Here is a 6000-nt window from a genome sequence, read left to right as displayed (position 1 = left end):
ATAAGAGAGTGTGAGATAAGCTAGATGGAGAGAGATAAAGTGAAAGGGGTGCACAGTCCTGTATCGGTGGTTGGTAGTGGCGACGGTAGGTGATGGGCGATGAGCTTGAAAATTTATTGTTGAATGATATGATATGTACAAGGAGAGGGTGATTGGAATAATTTTTTTGGTCAAATTGGGGTAATTGGAAGATAAGAAAATACGTTGAGATTGCTCAATAAACTCATGAAATGCTCACATGACCTTCAAATATTCCATAATATTCCTCTCGGGACGTAACTCCCGATCGCAGTATTTTAGAGGTTACTACCCGATCATTTTTTTTATAAGGATAATGATTCATGAACCAACCCGTTCGGAGGTTAGGATCCGAACCTTTCCTACATCAGACTAAAACAAATTTACAGAACCACCAATCTTAATCCAACCACAAACACAAACAATCATAAATCAACAACAATTACCAAAAACTCATAATTCAACAACAATCGCTAACATTCACAATTCAATTCAACAACGATAACCACCACACATAACTCAACAACAAACACTCATAATTCAACAACGCAATTTGATAATACAATTTAAAATTACAAACAATTTAACCAATCTTAACTAATACTTTTGATACTTGTAGTTTAAATGAACCCAAATATATAACATTTCATCTTCATACACCATCTGGGAAAACACAGAGTATGAAAAATGACACATTTCTTGTTATCAACCTTTAGATCTCTACATGAGACTTGAATTGCAATATGAGACACTGTTTGATTTTAATGAGTCTCAGAAATGGTTAGGATTTAATATGGTGCTTTCAAAATAATTGAGGAACTTTAGAAAGTTTCTACACACTTCTCGAAATTGCACAACAGCTTCAACGTATGATTCTTCAAAAATAGACCGCGCTATATTTTTTTTTATCTATTTTAGCCTCTGTGACTGTTCGGATTGTTAGTGCTCGAAAAGGCTCTTATGTTTGGCAAGTTGCTCAGGGAGTTGTTGGCTTGTGGATTTTGATACCGTGTTGGCATTTGATCCATACGCCAGTTTAAACCGTAATTGTTCTTTGCTTATGTTCATTCTTCAAATTTTGTTGTAATCTGGTTTCGCACTTGTACACGGGTTTGTTGACGCACTTATGATGGGTGATTGTCTGTTACGGTAGAATAGGATTCATCCACTTAATTTATCAAGATGTATTCCCATTTATCATTGTTTGGTGAAAATTACTATTAAAGATAGTGGGGTGCTATCTTGTTTGTTTGTTTGTGAGAATTTAATCGTAGGGTTTGGTGAAGATTCTTGTTGTAAAGATAATGGGGTGCTATCTTGGTTTGTATGGAAAGATTATTAGGGGGCCTTGGAGTACGGTTGCTTGTAACAAAGATTCTAGCATAGTGAATTCCTTTACACGGTGTTTAGGGAGTTGATGTAAAATTAGGTTATAAGGGGAACCACTATAATTTCTTGTGTCCATTTTCTCTTCCCAACACTCTTTATTTTATGTTTATTTTTCATTTCCTTCATACCTTCATCATAACTTTCCGGAAAAAATAATAATAACTTACATAATTGGTATAAAAAAAATCTATAAATATTCACTTCATACACTATATTTGACAAATCTAATCAATCAAAAGAAGTTATTTCAAATTTTTATCTTTATGCCTTTATCTGTATTTTTTATGCATTTTGTATAGTCATACTTAACGCTCTACTGCATAAGTTATGGAACCCACGTATGAGAGACAAAGTTCCTCCCTTAGAACAAGTCGCTTCAAGCAAAGGGAATTACACTTAAGGACATTCGGCCGAACCTCGACAAAATGCTTGCTCCATTAACACTTACTAATAAAAAAAAAATTAAGCATTAACATGTATGTGATTTGGTTCAATGTTGAAAAACCAATCCAAAATCAGATTCGAGCAGTTTTCAAACAAGGACATCGAAACAAATTAAAAACAATATTTGGTTGTGTTTTTTCATTTTTCCAAGCTATTTACGGTTTTAATTTGCATCGGTTTGCTGGAGTGATTCTTAGAGTATTGCGAGACATTGAATTGCACAACAATTATATTTAATTTTTCGTAACAAAATGGATTTGGAACGTCAAATTTATTTAGACAAGAAAACTATTTAACTATTTAGATTCATTTGCGTATATCTTTTTATTCGGAGATTCTTTGACTAAATTTGTTGTTTTGTCGTTGACTAAGTTATTATTTGACTTTGCTTTAGTCTTAATTTACGACGCATTGATGACATTGTTCACACATGGCTCTAATACTTACGTCACATACTCTCATCTCTCTAGGATCAACCGATAATACAATGCATGTGTCATTTGTTTACACCTAAAATAATCAGGCTTAATTGATCATTTGGTCCCCTAACCTAATTCTTTTTTTCCGAATTAGTCTCTTAACTATTAAACATTTTAATTTGGTCCTTTATCTTTGTTTTTCTCAATCAATTTGGTTCTACTTCATTAATTTAAATTCCCTCAAAAAGAAGAATGTTGGATTACGGAGGTCCATCTGATCTAACAATGTATTACCAACACTTAATTTATATTGTCAACTGCAATAGATCCCCCTCTCTCTTTTGTGAGCCGTCAGTTGAAACTCTAATTTCTTCTCCTTCATCCACCAAAGAGGGGTGGTTTAGGGGAAATTTTTGACCCAAAATCACCCCTCTAAATCGTTTTTCTCATTCCCTGTTATTTAAATAAATGATTTTCACATCGAATTAGGTTTTCCTTTTGTGATTTTGTCGTCTTAGTGCGACGCTGTTTTGTTTGTCGTCTTTGTGCGACGTTGTTTGTCTTTTCCCTCTTGTTCAGGTGTTTGTTCGGTTCAGATTGTCAGATCAGCTTCGATCCAGTGCAGATCCAACCAATGACTTTGGCGTCATCAACGTTGCAGATCCGGAGGCATAACTATTCCGGAGATTTTAATATAGTCATATTTGTAGGCTTATGTACTTTGTTGTTTTATTCTATTAACATGGATGATGTGAGTTTGTTCACAGATTCATCCTTTTTGTTTTAAGCAAATTTATATTGCATCGATGTACTCTATCAATTTGAATGAATGAATGTCGTTTGTTTTGTGTCAAAAAAAAACACTTAATTTATATTAATTTCTACATCTTCTTCCTTCATCCTTATCTTCATCTTCACCTTCATATAACCATCTTCATCTTCATCATTTTCAACAAAAAAACCCAACTTTTTTTCTTTCAAAAATTTATCATTTCAACTTCAACATAAACAACATAATCAAACTCTTAAATCCATAAAATGAGATTTAAAAAAACCCAAAATCATAATCTTTCCCCTCCCAATTTTATTTATTCAGCAACAGCAATAACAAAAAATCTTTCGTCATAGCTTCAGAAACACAAATTGTTCATCATCGCTTCAGTTGGAAACACGTTCAGGGAGTCAACATCGCATATCATCCAAACTAGCTTATATCATCCAAACTCAACATCTAGAAACCCCTTGGAGCTCTCTCACAAATAAGGTACTTCGATTATACTGCTTCAAGTGAGAGAAAAAGTCCTAACTTAAGAAGGTTATATGAAATTCATGAATCCTAAATTATAGAGGTTTATACTGCTTCAAGTGATCAAACCTAACCCGTTCGAACTCTCTCTCTTGAATCCTAAATTGAAACTCATAAATCCTAAGAATTCATAAATTGAAACTCTCGTAAAACCTAACCCGTTCCAAAATTAAAGCCCGTGAATTGTAACTTGAAGTTACTGAAAGCAAGATTTAAAGGAAACCCGAAAAATTCTAGTAGGAAAAAAAAGAAAAAAAACTTGTTTACAGGGAAAAAAACTTAGAAGGGGGTGAACTTTCTTATACGATTTTGGTTGAATCTGAAGGGCTGAATTTTCTCGATGCTTGCAGCTCAATCATCACAATATAATGGGTCAAAATTGAGATATGGATTGAGGTTAGGTTTGAGAATTGTGGAGGAAGAAGGTGAAGGAGGAGATAGGCGATAATTGAGAGACAAAATAAATTAGGTTTTGGTTTGGTTTGTGGGTGACAATGATTTTTTTTTCTCACTTGGAGTTGATTGTGTTGGTTGGTGAATAAAAAAAATGAGAGTGGACGTATGATGAAGAAGATTATAATTTTGTTGAAGATGATGATGATGAAGATGAAGAAGGTTATATGAAGGTGAAGATGAAGATGAGGATGAGGGCAGAAGATGAAGAAATTAATATAAATTATGTGTTGGTGAGACAGTGTTAGATCTGACACACCTCCTTAATCCAACAATTTTCTTTTTGAGGGGATTTAAATTAATGAAATAGGACCAAATTGATTGACAAAAACAAAGATAAATGATCAAATTGAAACGTTTAATAGTTAAGAGACCAATTCAAAAAAAAAAAAAAGAATTAAGTTAAGGGACTAAATGATCAATTAAGCCAAATAATTATCTTGTTAGCCGATCTCATCAGATACATAAGTAGACTATTGGCGAGGAAGCCTCCTAGCAGATGGAAGGTTAGAAAATGATAAGGCAATCGAGTGATGGGATATGATTCTCTCTTATGGTCACTTACTCAGTATGTGAGTTGTAGAAGCCTTAGGTTGAGTCAAAACGTAGTGGGACTAAACAACGATGCACAAATTCCACACTCCATGCTTTTAGCACCACTAAACACCAAGAAGATGAGATGAATGCCACTATCTTCAGGGAGCTTCGCCTAAGGATGATGTCAACAGATCACACCGTAAAAAGGGAGACCAAGGTCGAACACGGGGAACCGCGATCCCATGAAAAGCGGATTTTTCACGCACAACTTATGAAATTAGTCGAGCAAAGACTCGTCGTTATAGGTCACGTAGTTTGGCTAATTGGCAAAGTTATTTTTTCTATAAATACTCACTTCATACATTGTATTTGATACATCCAATCAATCAAACAAGACTATTTCACTTAGTGTAACTTAAACAATCCAAAAACAATCGTATTTAACGCTCTATTGGAGAAGTTATGGAACCCACAACTCAGAGACAAAATTACTACCTTAGTACCAATCGCTTGAAGCAAAGGCAATTACAATTGAGGACATTCCTACGAACCTCAGCTAAATTCTTTCTCCATTAACACTTACTAATAACAAATAATTAAGTATTAAAATGTAAATATTTGATTTGGTTCGCTTTGGTTCGATGTTGAAAAATCAATCCAAAATCATATCCGAGTGGTTTTCAAACAACGACATCCAAACAAATTAAAAGAAATTGTTTTGTATTATTTTCTATTTTTAATCGATTTAGGGTTTTAATTTGGATCGGTTTGCAAGAGTGATTCTTATAGTTTTGTGAGACATTGAATCACACAATCACAATAATGATATTTACTTTTTTGTAACAAAATGAATTTTGAACGTCAAATGTATTTAGACAAAATTATTTGACTATTTGAATTCATTTGCGTAAGTTTTTTAATGCAGGGATTCTTTGACTAACTTTTTTGTTTTGTCGTTATTCTTTGACTTTCATTTATCATAGACATTGTTTCTCTTTCTTCTTTTACCATGTGATAAGGACGAATAATTTAAAAATGGACAAAACTTAGGTGTATTATCTTAGGTGTTTTTCATATGATTCTTAACTAAATTCACCGTGATTTCTTCAAATCCACAAATTTCTTAAAGTTTGTTAAATCCAAAAAAGATATATTTTTAGTTGAGAACCATACGAAAAACACGTAAGAAAATGCATCTATGTTTTGTTATTTAAAAATCTCAAATTTCTTACCAATGACAATATATTTTAATGATATGAGAGTTGTGAAAGATTGACCGTGTAAATTTTGAAATTGATAATACTCTCTTTGCCTCTAATTGTAAGTCATTTTCAAGAATTATTGTTCCTAAATATAAGATTCTATGTAATTTACTAGGTGTATTTATTATTTCCCCCCGAACATACCCTTACTAATACTAATAAATCTATCTAG

This window comes from Medicago sativa, chromosome 4, assembly GCF_051527215.1.
Source record: "Medicago sativa cultivar Bolivia chromosome 4, Bolivia_mono, whole genome shotgun sequence".
Classification (NCBI taxonomy): domain Eukaryota; kingdom Viridiplantae; phylum Streptophyta; class Magnoliopsida; order Fabales; family Fabaceae; genus Medicago; species Medicago sativa.
Note: the sequence above shows the minus strand (reverse complement) of the source record.